Raw genomic sequence first — 15000 nt, 5'->3', positions numbered from 1 at the left:
TGCCCACCACGGTGCGCAACGCCGGTGGGCACCCGGGAGTGCTTCGAAGTGTGCTCCAAGGTGCTGCGTGCACGTTGTCGGAGCCCGGTTTGCCCCGGGTGCGCACCTCGCGTGCACCTTCGTCGGGGTGGGCACCTTGGCTGGGTTTGCCCCGGCTGCGCTCCGAAGCGGGGTTATTGGAGCGCCGCCTCTTTTTTTGTCGGAGCGTTTGGTGGGGTTTCTCGCATTGGCTCTTCCGAGGCCCGGTTGCCACCCTGGCGCGCACGAAGTCGGAAGTAGGGTTAATTGCCCGGGTGCGCACCTTTGCCAGGGTGGGCACCTTACCTGGGCTGCGCACCAGGGCGGGCTCAAGATGGCACGCGCGTTCCGTTTTTTTCACTATCTTTCAAAACGGAAATTTTAAAATCTCCTTTTTTTTTTGCCTTTTCTGGAAATTAGTGAAGGCAGCGCATCAAAGGTGCGCACCTCGCTGCCCACCTTGGTGTGCTCTGAGGTGCGCACCCGGGAGCGCTACGAAGTGTGCTCCAAGGTGCGGCGTGCACGTTGTCGGAGCCCGGTTTGCCCCGGGTGCGCACCTCGCCTGCACCTTGGCCGGGGTGGGCACCTTGGCTGGGTTTGCCCAGGGTGCGCTCCGAAGCGGGGTTACTGGAGCGCCCCCTCTTTTTTTGTCAGAGCGTTTGGTGGGGTTTCTCGCATTGGCTCTTCCCAGGCCCGGTTGTTGGGTGCGCTCCCACCCTGGCGCGCGCGAAGTTGGAAGTTGGGTTAATTGCCCGGGCGCGCACCTTCGCCAGGGTGGGCACCTTGGTGCGCACACCTTGGCTGGGCTGCGCACCAGGGCGGGCTCAAGATGGCACCAGCATTCCCTTTTTCTCACTATCTTTCAAAACGGAAATTTTAAAATCTCGTTTTTTTTTTGCCTTTTATGGAAATTAGTGAAGGCATCGCATCAAAGGTGCGCACCTCGCTGCCCACCTTGGTGTGCTCCGAGGTGCCCACCACGGTGCGCAACGCCGGTGCGAACCCGGGAGCGCCCCGATGTGTGCTCCAAGGTGCGGCGTGCACGAAGTCGGACCCCGGTTTGCCCCGGGTGCGCACCTCGCGTGCACCTTGGTGCGCACACCTTGGCTGGGTTGCGCGGCCTGGTGGGCACCATGGTGCGCACCAAGGAGCGCTCCGAAGTGTGCTCCAAGGTGCGGCGTGCACGAAGTCGGAGCCCGGTTTGCCCCGGGTACGCACCTCGCGTGCACCTTCGCCGGGGTGGGCACCTCGGCTGGGTTGCGCGCCCTGGTGCGCACCAAGGAGCGCTCCGAAGTGTGCTCCAAGGTGCGGCGTGCACGAAGTCGGAGCCCGGTTTGCCCCGGGTGCGCACCTTCGCCGCGGTGCGCACCATGGCGTGCACGAAGTCGGAGCCCGGTTTGCCCCGGGTGCGCACCTCGCGTGCACCTTCGGCGGGGTTGCGCGCCCTGGTGGGCACCATGGTGCGCACCAAGGAGCGCTCCGAAGTGTGCTCCAAGGTGCGGCGTGCACGAAGTCGGAGCCCGGTTTGCCCCGGGTGCGCACCTCGCGTGCACCTTCGGCGGGGTTGCGCGCCCTGGTGGGCACCATGGTGCGCACCAAGGAGCGCTCCGAAGTGTGCTCCAAGGTGCGGCGTGCACGAAGTCGGAGCCCGGTTTGCCCCGGGTGCGCACCTCGCGTGCACCTTCGCCGCGGTGGGCACCATGGCGTGCACGAAGTCGGAGCCCGGTTTGCCCCGGGTGCGCACCTCGCGTGCACCTTCGCCGGGGTGGGCACCTCGGCTGGGTTGCGCGCCCTGGTGCGCACCAAGGAGCGCTCCGAAGTGTGCTCCAAGGTGCGGCGTGCACGAAGTCGGAGCCCGGTTTGCCCCGGGTGCGCACCTCGCGTGCACCTTCGCCAGGGTGGGCACCTCGGTGCGCACACCTTCTCAATGTTTTCTTGCCTTTTCTGGAAATTGGTGAAGGCAGCGCATCAAAGGTGCGCACCTCGGTGTGCTCCGAGGTGCGAACCCGAGAGCGCTCCGAGGTGCCCACGAAGTCGAAAGTCGGGTTAATTGCATTGTTTTCCCCGGGTGCGCTCCGAGGTGCGCAACATCGGCGCGCACCAAGGAGGGCTCCGAAGTGTGCTCCAAGGTGCGCACGATGGCGTGCACCTCTGGTGCGCACGATTCGGAGCTCGGTTTGACCGGGGTGCGCACACCTTGGCTGGGTTGCGCACCTTTTGTGCGCTCCAAGGTGCGCACGAAGTCGGAGCTCGGTTTGCCCCGGGTGCGCACCTTCGCCAGGGTGCGCACCTTGATGCGCACGCCTTGGCTGGGCTGCGCACCTTGGTGGGCGCCATGGTGCGCACCTTTCGTGCGCTCCAAGGTGCGCACGAAGTCGGAGCTCGGTTTGCCCCGGGTGCGCACCTTGGTGGGCGCCATGGTGCACTCCGAGGTGCCCAAGATTGGTGCGCACCAAGGAGCGCTCCGAAGTGCGCTCCAAGGTGCGCGCGAAGTCGAAAGTTGGGTTAATTGTCCGGTTTGCCTCGGGTGCGCACCTTGCGTGCACCTTCGCCAGGGTGGGCGCCTTGGTGCGCACACCTTGGCTGGGCTGCGCACACCTTGGCACCCGCGTTTCCTTCATTTTAAATTTTTTTTTTTTACAATCTCTCAAGTGGGAAATTCTATAATCTCAACTTTTTTTGCCTTTTCAGGAAACTTTTGAATGGAGCGCATCATTGGTGCGCTCCGAAGTGTGCTCCAAAGCTCTCTCCAGCTGCGTGCACCTGCCCCGGCCGCGCACCCGGCCCCGCCCAGCTTCGCTCACCTGTCCCGGGCGTCTGGTGCGGAACCTTAGAGTAAGAAACATCACCGTGCACCTTGGCCAACGTGCGCGACTCGACCGAGCGCGCACTGGCCGAGGTGCACACCGATTTCACCTGGGTGCGCGCGCAGCACCTCGGGCGCACCGGGGTGCGCGCACAACGCCCGGGTTGCACCGTGGCCTGTGTGCTCGGGGCGCCTCGGGTGCGCGCTCGGTGTCGCCCCCGCGCGCGCGGTAGTGCGGGCAGCGCACCCCGGCCCGGCCCGGCCCCGACGAGAACGCAAACGGGCAAAAGGTTTATTCAAATAGCATTGCGACGCCCGGCGAAAAACTAAAAAAGGGTGCAACACCGGGACTTCCCGGGAGGTCACCCATCCCAGTACTACTCCGGCCCAAGCGCGCTTAACTGCGGAGTTCTAATGGGATCCGGTGCACTAACGCTGGTATGATCGCACCCGTTATGAGCTTGTCGCAGTGTGTACTTAGCAAACCGCGACCCACGTGCGAATCCACCCCGGCCACCCACCCCCGTCGAGGTGCACACCCTCCCTCGCGAAGTGCGCCCCGTTCGCCAAGTGTGAGCCCTGCCCGGGTGCGCGCACCTTGCTAGGGCGTCGGGTGTGCACCCGGCCCGGCCTACGTGCGTGCACCTGGAGGGGGCGTCGTGTGCGTGCAGTGTCCCGTCTGCAACGCGGTGCCCACACACCACCTCGGGCGCAACGACCTGCGCTCACATGTGGGCCGAGTGCACCTTGGTGCATGTTCGGGGCGCCTCGGGTGCACGCTCGATCTTGCCCCGGTGCACCAAGGCGCTCGGTTTGCCCCGGGTGCGCACTTGGTGCAAGGTGGGCACCCAAAATAGGGATCAAGCACCAAAACACAAGTTTCGGGATGCAAAATGGGACCCAAGGACCACAAATGCGTTCCAAGACCCATGATGGGTCCACGAGAACAAAAATGTGTTCCGAGACTTAATAAACAAATATTGGGTTTTAGGAGAAGAAACATGCTCTGATGCCCAAAACGAGAATCGACCCCGAAAAGGCCACAGGCCAAAAGTGGGATGCGAGACAAAAAAAAATGGGACCCGAGGACCAAAATTGGGTTCCCAGGTCGAAGACAGGGCAACCGGACAAGAAACGACCTCTAAGGCTCGAAATGAGTCCCGACGACTAAAACTTGACAAGAAGCACCCATCAGGCACCCAACTCGACACCCATGGGATGCCGACCCACCCGGGCTTCCACCTAGCACACCTTGGCACCCACCCACCCTCGCACCCAACCTCGCACCCAACTTAGCACCTTTGAACCCACATTGGCACTCACCCTGACCCTGGCACCTTGGAACCCACATTGGCACTCACCTTGACCCTGGCACCCACCTTTGCACTCACCTTGGGACCCACCCTGGCTCCCACCTCGGCACCCACCCAGACACCCACCTTGGTTCCTTGGCACCCACCTTGGATCCTTGGCACCCACCCCGACACCCACCTTGGCACGCAACTTGGCTACTTGCCACCCACCTTGGCTCCTTGACGCCCACCCCGACAACCACCCCGTGACCTACCCTGGCTAGGGTTGGTGCACACCCACCCTGGTGCCCACCTTGGCACCCACCCTATGACCCACCTTGGCACGCACCTTAGTACCCACCCCGTTACCCACCCTAGGACCCACCCCGTGACCCACCTTGGCCAGGGTGGGTGCACCCACCCTGGTGCCCACCTTGGCACCCACCCATCCTAGCACCCAGCCTGTGACCGGGCTTGGAACCCAACCTTGCACCCGCACCCGTCTTGGCCAGTGTGGGTGCGCACCCATCCTGGCACCCACGTTGTGACACACCCTTTAACCCACGCACCCTAGCACCCACGTTGGCACCCACCTTGGAACCCAACCTAGCAACTTGGCACCCACCCCGTGACCCACCTTGGCATCCACCATAGCAGTCGCCGACTTGGCACCCACCTCGGCACCCACCTTGACACTTGTGGACCCACCTTGCCACTCACCCTAGCATCGACCCATCCTAGCACCCACCCTGGCACCTTTGCACCCTAGCACTCACCCATCCTAGCACCTAACCTGTGACCCACCTTGACACTCACCCTCGCACCCACCTTGGAACCCAACCTAGCACCCACCCACCCTGACACCAACCCTAGCACCTACCCACCCTTGCACCCACCCTGTGACCCATCTTGGCACCCACCCATCCTACCACTCAACCTATCACCCACCTTCTCACCCACCTTGGCATCCACCTTAGCACCCACCCACACTGGCACCTTGGCACCCACCTCGGGCAAGGTGGGTGCACACCCACCCTGGCACCCAATTTAGAACCCACCGAGCATGTTACCCACCTTGGCACCCACATTGCAGCCCACCCTAGTACCCACCCTATGACCCACATTGGCATCCACACCCTAGCACCCAGGCACCTCGACACCCGCCTTGACACCCACCCTAGCACTGAACCTGTGACCCACCTTGGAACTCACCCTAGAACCCACCCACCCTGTGAACCACCTTGGCATCCACCTTAGCACCCACCCACCTTGGCACCCACTCTAGCACTCACCCATCCTAACACCCAACTTGTTACCCACCTTGGCACCCGCCCTCGCGTCCACCTTGAAACCCACCCTAGCACCCACCCACGCAGGAGCCCACCTTGGCACCCAACCTAACACCCACGCATCCTGGCACCCAACTTGTGACCCACCTTGGAACCCACCCTAGTACCCACCTTTGAACCCACTATATCACCAACCCACCTTGGCACCCACCCTATGACCCTCTTTGGAATCCACCCTAGCACGCACCCACCCTGGCACCCACCATGGAGCGCACCCTAGCACCCACCCACCTCGGCACGCACCTCAACACCCACCTTGGTGTGCGCACTGCGCCAACCTCTCAAAGACCCTATGTGGTGCGCTCCAAAGTGTACACCTTTGGTGCGCTCCAAGGTGCGCACCTTTGGTGCACACCGAGGTGCACACCAAAGTGTGCACCGAGGTGAGCACCAAAGTGCACTCCAGGGTGCACACCAAGGCGTGCACCTTTGGTGCGGTCAATGCAAACGAATTCGGAAGTTGGGGTCGATGTCCTAATCGCTGCTGCAGACTACACGTATGAGAATCGGACAAATAGCTTTATATAGGGGAGGTGTTGCGTTTGATGGGTCGACTCCCCTGGTTGTGTGCACTGCACCAACTTCAAAGACCCTGTCTTGTTTAAGAAGTCAAAAGTTGGGGTGGATGTCCTAATCATTGCTGCAGTCTACGCATGTATGAGAATCAGACAAATAGCTTATATAGGGGAGGTGTTGCATTCGGTGGGTTGACTCCCCTGGTTGTGCGCACTGCGCCAACCTCAAAGACCCCGCATAGCAGAAGAAGTCGGAAGTCGGATTTTGGTGAGCACCAAGGCGTGCACCTTTGGTGCGGTCAACGCAGACGAATTCAGAAGTTGGGGTGGATGTCCTAATCGTTGTTGCAGGCTACACATGTATGAGAATCAGACAAATAGCTTATATAGGGGAGGTGTTGGGTTTGATGGGTCAACTCCCTTGGTTGTGCGCATTACGCCAACCTCAAAGACCTTGTTTTCGTTAAGAAGTCAAAAGTTGGGGTCAATGTCCTAATGGCTCCTGCAGGCTACACATGTATGAGAATCGGACAAATAGCTTATATAGGGGAGGTGTTGGGTTTGATGGGTCGACTCCCCTGGTTGTGCGCATTACGTCAACCTCAAAGACCTTGTTTTCGTTAAGAAGTCAAAAGTTGGGGTCGATGTCCTAATTGCTCCTGTAGACTACACATGTATGAGAATCAGACAAATAGCTTATATAGGGGAGGTGTTGGGTTTGATGGGTTGACTCCCCTAGTTGTTCGCATTACACCAACCTCAAAGACCTTGTTTTCGTTTAGAAGCCGAAAGTTGGGGTCGATGTCCTAATTGCTCCTGCAGGCTACGCATGTATGAGAATCAGACAAATAGCTTATATAGGGGAGGTGTTGGGTTTGATGGGTCGACTCCCCTGGTTGTGCGCATTGCGCCAACCTCAAAGACCCTGCATTGCGGATGAAGTCGAAAGTCAGAGTTTGGTGTGCTACAAGGTGTGGTCGAAGGTGCTCACCTAGGTGTGCACCTTTGGAGCACAGGAAAAGTGCCCTCCAAAAGTGCGCACCTTTGGAGTGCACAAAAGTGCCCTCCAAAAGTGCGCACCTTTGGAGCGCAGAAAAGTGCCCTCCAAAAAGTGCCCTCCAAAAGTGCGCACCTTTGGAGCGCAGAAAAGTGCCCTCCAAAAAGTGCCCTCCAAAAGTGCGCACCTTTGGAGCGCAGAAAAGTGCCCTCCAAAAAGTGCCCTCCAAAAGTGCGCACCTTTGGAGCGCAGAAAAGTGCCCTCCAAAAGTGCGCACCTTTGGAGCGCAGAAAAGTGCCCTCCAAAAAGTGCCCTCCAAAAGTGCGCACCTTTGGAGCGCAGAAAAGTGCCCTCCAAAAAGTGCCCTCCAAAAGTGCGCACCTTTGGAGCGCAGAAAAGTGCCCTCCAAAAAGTGCCCTCCAAAAGTGCGCACCTTTGGAGCGCAGAAAAGTGCCCTCCAAAAAGTGCCCTCCAAAAGTGCGCACCTTTGGAGCGCAGAAAAGTGCCCTCCAAAAAGTGCCCTCCAAAAGTGCGCACCTTTGGAGCGCAGAAAAGTGCCCTCCAAAAGTGCGCACCTTTGGAGCGCACAAAAGTGCCCTCCAAAAGTGCGCACTTTTGGTGCGCACCAAGGCGCTGGTTCGGTCGTTGCAGGCGAGTTCGGAAGTTGGGGTCGATGTCCTGAGCGGAGGTGCAAACTACACAGGTGTCGGAATCGGACAAATAGCTTATATAGGGGAGGTGTATGCTTCGATGGGTCGACTCCCCAGGTTGAGCGCACCGCGCCAACCTCAAAGACCCTACGGTATGGATGAAGTCGGAAGTTGGGTCCGATGACCAATTCGATTAGTAGGTATGCTCATGAGGTCGGAATTTGGGTCCGATGACCTGCCATGTGCAGGAAGGCGAATGTTGACACTGTGCGTTGCAAGGTGCACACCAAGGCGCTGGTGCGGTCTTTTTAGTCGAGTTCGGAAGTTGGGGTCGATGTCCTGATCGGAGGTGCAAGCTACACAGGTGTGGGAATCGGACAAATAGCTTATATAGGGGAGGTGTATGCTTCGTTGGGTCGACTCCCCGGGTTGAGCGCACCGCGCCAACCTCAAAGACCCTACGGTATGGATGAAGTCGGAAGTTGGGTCCGATGACCGATTCGATATGTAGGCATACTCGCGAGGTCGGAATTTGGGTCCGATGACCTGCCACGTGCAGGAAGGCGAATGTTGGCACTGTGCGTTGCAAGGTGCGCACCAAGGCGCTGGTTCGGTCGTTGGAGGCGAGTTCGGAAGTTGGGGTCGATGTCTTGATCGGAGGTGCAAACTACACAGGTGTGGGAATCGGACAAATAGCTTATATAGGGGAGGTGTATGCTTCGTTGGGTCGACTCCCCGGGTTGAGCGCACCGCGCCAACCTCAAAGACCCTACGGTATGGATGAAGTCGGAAGTTGGGTCCGATGACCGATTCGATATGTAGGCATACTCGCGAGGTCGGAATTTGGGTCCGATGACCTGCCATGTGCAGGAAGGCGAATGTTGGGACTGTGCGTCGCAAGGTGCGCACCAAGGCGCTGGTGCCGTCGTTGCAGTCGAGTTCGGAAGTTGGGGTCGATGTCCTGGTCAGAGGTGCAAACTACACAGGTGTGGGAATCGGACAAATAGCTTATATAGGGGAGGTGTATGCTTCGATGGGTCGACTCCCTGGGTTGAGCGCACCGCGCCAACCTCAAAGACCCTACAGTATGGATGAAGTCGGAAGTTGGGTCCGATGACCGATTCGATACGTAGGCATATTGGCGAGGTCTGAATTTGTGTCCGATGACCTGCCATGCGCAGGAAGGCGGAATTTGGGTCCGATGACCGAGTTGATGGCGTGCCATGCGCAGAAAGGCGGAATTTGGGTCCGATGACCGAGTTGATGTTGATGGCCCGCCATGCACAGGAAGGCGGAATTTGGGTCCGATGACCGATTTGAAGGCGTGCCATACGCAAAAAGGCGGAGTTTGGGTCCGATGACCGAGTTGATATTGATGGCCCGCCATGCGCAGGAAGGCGGAATTTGGGTCCGATGACCTGACATACGCATGGAGTCCGACTCGGGGGCCGATGTTCGATTCGATGACTTGCATTGTGGGTAAAGTCGGAAGTTGTGGTCTTTGACCCGATTCGATGACCAGACTTCGGCTGCTTGAGAATCGGACAAATAACTTATATAGGGGAGGTAGTGTTCTCGAGCATCCTCCCCCCGTGCCCGTTTATGTCGATTGATGCTGGTGCTCGACTGGTTGGAGCGCTCGGATGCAAAAATCTTGCACCAGGATTTATCGATTGTGATGGACACGGCAAGTCTCCTGATTGCTATGCAGGAGCTCATCGTGAATCTCTATGCGGCCTTGGTATGGACTCGACCTGCGGAATGGTTCGGCAATGGTAGTCGCTCCAACACGTCCTTGCAATGGCCACAGAGGTGATTCGACTAGAGCTCCAGTCTAGCTTTTGGGTTGCTTGGCGGACTGGTATAGCCGCGATCGAGTTCCGGCCATGAACGTTTTAGATAGCTCTTGGGCTTTCTGGGACGGAAGTCGGAAGTTTGGGCTGTTGTCCGATTTGATGACCATTCTTCGGATGTGTGAGAATCGGACAAATAACTTATATAGGGGACTGTGTTGTCTCACGCAGCCCCCTCCGTGCCCCTCTATCTCGACCGATGTTGGTGCTTGAAAGGGTTGGGATCGCTCGGATTTATAAACGTGCACCACCATTTGTCGAGTGTGAGGGACGCGGCAGGTCTCCTAAATGCTATGCGGGCGCTCTCTGAGAATCTCTATCCGGCCTCGACACAGACTAGTCTTGCTGAATGGTTTGGCACTGGTAGTCGATCCAACACGTCGTTGTTGTGGCCGCCTAGGCGATTCGATTCGAGCCCCCGTCTAGCTTTTGGGTTGCTTGGCGGATTTTGCCCTATCCGCAAGTGAGCTCGGTCCCTAAACGTTCGAGAAACCCGATTGCTATGCGCCGACTCTCTTTCTTGCGAGCCTCCATCTAGCTTTTGGGTCTCTACGGAACGGAAGTCGGAATCTGGGACCGTTGTTTGATTCGACGAGGCAGACTACGGTTGTGCGAGAATCGGACAAATAACTTATATAGGGGAGGTGTTGACTGGAGCATTCTCCCCCGTGCCCCTCTAACTCGACCAATGCTGGCGCTCGAACGGTGGTAGCGCTCGGATTTTCATTGAGCGCCAGCATTGGTCGATTTAGAGGGGCATGCGAGATTCCCGAATGCTATGCGAGGGCTCTAACGGAAATGTCTATTGGTTTCGGTATGGATGCAATTGCGAGTGGTTCGGCAAAGGTAGTCGTTCCGATGCGTCCATGTCGTGGCCAAATCGATAATTCGATTTGAGCCCTCGTATAGCATTTGGGTCTCTCGATGTGATTCCGCATTCCAGTCCCTTTGGGCACTGCTTGAGCCGCATCCCAGGGGGTTCCCTTCCCAATAATCTGCCTCGCAACCCGATTGCTATGCGGTGAGGCTCCTCGGCCGCCTCGGAACTATCTGTGTATCAGACGCATCGCGGGATAAGGGGTTGGCAACGGTAGTCGCCCCAAGCGCGTCCGATGCTTGGACCATTCCGAGGCGGCCCTGAAGCCTCTTCCGTCTAGCCGTTGGGTCCTTCTCGCCGCATCCCTCGCCTCGCACCCCGATTGCTATGCGGTGAGGCTCCTCGGCCGCCTCGGAACTATCTGTGTATCGGACGCGTCGCGGGATAAGGGGTTGTCACTGGTAGTCGCCCCAAGCGCGTCCGATGCTTGGACCATTCCGAGGCGGCCCTGAAGCCTCTTCCGTCTAGCCGTTGGGTCCTTCTCGCCGCATCCCTCGCCTCGCACCCCGATTGCTATGCGGTGAGGCTCCTCGGCCGCCTCGGAACTATCTGTGTATCGGACGCGTCGCGGGATAAGGGGTTGTCATTGGTAGTCGCCCCAAGCGCGTCCGATGCTTGGACCATTCCGAGGCGGCCCTGAAGCCTCTTCCGTCTAGCCGTTGGGTCCTTCTCGCCGCATCCCTCGCCTCGCACCCCGATTGCTATGCGGTGAGGCTCCTCGGCCGCCTTGGAACTATCTGTGTATCGGACGCGTCGCGGGATAAGGGGTTGTCACTGGTAGTCGCCCCAAGCGCGTCCGATGCTTAGACCATTCCGAGGCGGACCCGAAGCCTCTTCCGTCTAGCCGTTGGGTCCTTCTCGCCGCATCCTTCGCCTCGCACCCCGATTGCTATGCGGTGAGGCTCCTCGGCCGCCTCGGAACTATCTGTGTATCGGACGCGTCGCGGGATAAGGGGTTGTCACTGGTAGTCGCCCCAAGCGCGTCCGATGCTTGGACCATTCCGAGGCGGACCCGAAGCCTCTTCCGTCTAGCCGTTGGGTCCTTCTCGCCGCATCCCTCGCCTCGCACCCCGATTGCTATGCGGTGAGGCTCCTCGGCCGCCTTGGAACTATCTGTGTATCGGACGCGTCGCGGGATAAGGGGTTGTCACTGGTAGTCGCCCCAAGCGCGTCCGATGCTTGGACCATTCCGAGGCGGACCCGAAGCCTCTTCCGTCTAGCCGTTGGGTCCTTCTCGCCGCATCCCTCGCCTCGCACCCCGATTGCTATGCGGTGAGGCTCCTCGGCCGCCTTGGAACTATCTGTGTATCGGACGCGTCGCGGGATAAGGGGTTGTCACTGGTAGTCGCCCCAAGCGCGTCCGATGCTTGGACCATTCCGAGGCGGACCCGAAGCCTCTTCCGTCTAGCCGTTGGGTCCTTCTCGCCGCATCCCTCGCCTCGCACCCCGATTGCTATGCGGTGAGGCTCCTCGACCGCCTTGGAACTATCTGTGTATCGGACGCGTCGCGGGATAAGGGGTTGTCACTGGTAGTCGCCCCAAGCGCGTCCGATGCTTGGACCATTCCGAGGCGGCCCCGAAGCCTCTTCCGTGTAGCCGTTGGGTCCTTCTCGCCGCATCCCTCGCCTCGCACCCCGATTGCTATGCGGTGAGGCTCCTCGGCCGCCTTGGAACTATCTGTGTATCGGACGCGTCGCGGGATAAGGGGTTGTCACTGGTAGTCGCCCCAAGCGCGTCCGATGCTTGGACCATTCCGAGGCGGCCCCGAAGCCTCTTCCGTGTAGCCGTTGGGTCCTTCTCGCCGCATCCCTCGCCTCGCACCCCGATTGCTATGCGGTGAGGCTCCTCGGCCGCCTTGGAACTATCTGTGTATCGGACGCGTCGCGGGATAAGGGGTTGTCACTGGTAGTCGCCCCAAGCGCGTCCGATGCTTGGACCATTCCGAGGCGGACCTGAAGCCTCTTCCCTCTAGCCGTTGGGGCTTTCTCGCCGCATCCCTCGCCTCGCACCCTGATTGCTATGCTGTGAGGCTCCTCGGCCGCCTTGGAACTATCTGTGTATCGGACGCATCGCGGGATAAGGGGTTGGCAGTGGTAGTCGCCCCAAGCGCATCCGATGCTTGGACCATTCCGAGGCGGCCCTGCAGCCTCTTCCGTCTAGCCGTTGGGGCCATCTCGCCGCATCCCCCACCTCGCACCACGATTGCTATGCGGTGAGGCTCCTTGGCCGCCTCGGAACTATCTGTGTATCGGACGCATCGCGGGATAAGGGGTTGTCACTGGTAGTCGCCCCAAGCGCGTCCGATGCTTGGACTATTCCGAGGCGGCCCTGCAGCCTCTTCCGTCTAGCCGTTGGGGCCATCTCGCTGCATCCCCCACCTCCTCGGCCGCCTCGGAACTATCTGTGTATCGGACGCATCGCGGGATAAGGGGTTGGCAGTGGTAGTCGCCCCAAGCGCGTCCGATGCTTGGACTATTCCGAGGCAGCCCTGCAGCCTCTTCCGTCTAGCCTTTGGGGCCATCTCGCCGCATCCCTCGCCTCGCACCCCGATTGCTATGCGGTGAGGCTCCTCGGCCGCCTGGGAACTATCTTCGTATCGGACGCATCGCGGGATAAGGGGTTGTCACTGGTAGTCGCCCCAAGCGCGTCCGATGCTTGGACTATTCCGAGGCGGCCCTGTGGCCTCTTCCGTCTAGCCGTTGGGGCCATCTCGCCGCATCCCCCACCTCGCACCCCGATTGCTATGCGGTGAGGCTCTTCGGCCGCCTTGGAACTATCTTCGTATCGGACGCATTGCGGGATAAGGGGTTGTCACTGGTAGTGGCCCCAAGCGCGTCCGATGCTTGGACTATTCCGAGGCGGCCCTGCAGCCTCTTCCGTCTAGCCGTTGGGGCCATCTCGCCGCATCCCCCACCTCGCACCCCGATTGCTATGCGGTGAGGCTCCTCGGCCGCCTTGGAACTATCTTCGTATCGGACGCATCGCGGGATAAGGGGTTGTCACTGGTAGTCGCCCCAAGCGCGTCCGATGCTTGGACTATTCCGACGCGGCCCTGTGGCCTCTTCCGTCTAGCCGTTGGGGCCATCTCGCCGCATCCCCCACCTCGCACCCCGATTGCTATGCGGTGAGGCTCCTCGGCCGCCTTGGAACCATCTTCGTATCGGACGCATCGCGGGATAGGGGGCTGTCACTGGTAGTCGCCCCAAGCGTGTCCGATGCTTGGACCATTCCTAGGCGGCCCTGAAGCCTCTTCCGTCTAGCCGTTGGGGCCTTCCCGCCCCATCCCTCGCCTCGCACCCCCGATTGCTATGCGGTGAGGCTCCTCGGCCGCCTTGGAACCATCTGTGTATCGGACGCATCGCGGGATAAGGGGTTGGCACTGGCAGTCGCCCCAAGCGCGTCCGATGCTTGGACCATTCCAAGGTGGCCCTGAAGCCTCTTCCGTCTAGCCGTTGGGGCCTTCCCGCCCCATCCCTCGCCTCGCACCCCGATTGATATGCGGTGAGGCTCCTCGGCCGCCTTGGAACTATCTGTGTATCGGATGCATCGCGGGATAAGGGGTTGGCACTGGTAGTCGTCCCAATCGCATCCGATGCTTGGACCATTCCGAGGCGGCCCTGCAGCCTCTTCCGTTTAGCCGTCGGGGCCTTCCCGCCGCATCCCTCGCCTCGCATCCCGATTCCTATGCGGTGAGTCTTCTCGGCCGCCGCGGAACTATACCTGTTATTGCTACTGCATCCTTCGGCTGGTAACCTCCTCTGCCGCCTTGGAACGTTCTCTTTGTCGGACGCGTCGCGGGATAAGGGGTTGGCACTGGTAGTCGCCCCAAGCGCGCCCGATGCATAGACCGCTCCGAGTCGACCTTGCTTTCAGCCTCTCACATGCATAGACCTCTCTGAGTCGACCCTGCAGCCTCTCACGTTTAGCCTTTGGAATCTCGCCTCACAACATGATTGCTATCCTTGATGCATCCCTTGCCTCGAGCCCTGATTGCTTTCTTGGCTGCATCCCTCCTCTCCTCACAGCCCGGTTGTCATCACTGCTTCATCCGTCGCTTCATGCATTCTGGCTGCTGGGCCCTTCCCACCGCACACCTCGATTGCTATCTCTTCTGCATCACACACCCCGATTGCTATCTCTGCTACATCCCTCGGCTCTCACTTCTGCATCCTTCGCCTCACACCTCGATTGCTATCAATGCTGCATCCGTAACCTCACACCCCGATTGCTATGCGGGGAGGCTCCTTGGCCGCCTTGGAAATTTCTGTGTGTCGGACGCACCGCGGGATAAGGGGTTGGCACTGGTAGTCGCCCCAAGTGCGCCCGATTCTTAGACCGCTTCGAGGTGACCTCGTAGCCTCTTTCGTCCAGGCTTCCTGCCTTCAACGCCCTTTTTACACCTCGATTGCTATGCACGGGCTCGTTGGCGTCTATCACCTCTCTGCGAAGAGTGGCACGATGATTGTTGGGGTAAATCGTAGCAGTCCGATCTCTGGCCTTGGGCCATTGTGAGGGCTGATCGATTTCCTGTGCGCATCTCGTGTTCGCCCAGTAACAGACTCGACGACTTGTAATCGGTCTTGTTCCCGATTGTTCCTGGAGGTAGTCTTCGGAACTCTTGGATTTGACCTGTCACTCGAACT

General features: G+C 59.6%; 1 non-coding gene across 1 annotated transcript; it reads right to left on the bottom strand.

The window, feature by feature from the left end:
- Positions 1–3157: 3157 nt before the first annotated feature.
- LOC131867741 (5S ribosomal RNA) lies at positions 3158–3276 on the bottom strand. The gene has a single exon (XR_009366273.1). It is a non-coding gene; the product is annotated as a 5S ribosomal RNA (ribosomal RNA).
- Positions 3277–15000: the final 11724 nt, after the last annotated feature.

Source organism: Cryptomeria japonica, unplaced genomic scaffold, assembly GCF_030272615.1.
Source record: "Cryptomeria japonica unplaced genomic scaffold, Sugi_1.0 HiC_scaffold_183, whole genome shotgun sequence".
NCBI classification, from domain to species: Eukaryota; Viridiplantae; Streptophyta; class Pinopsida; order Cupressales; family Cupressaceae; genus Cryptomeria; species Cryptomeria japonica.
This window is presented reverse-complemented; position numbering and strand designations above follow the sequence as displayed.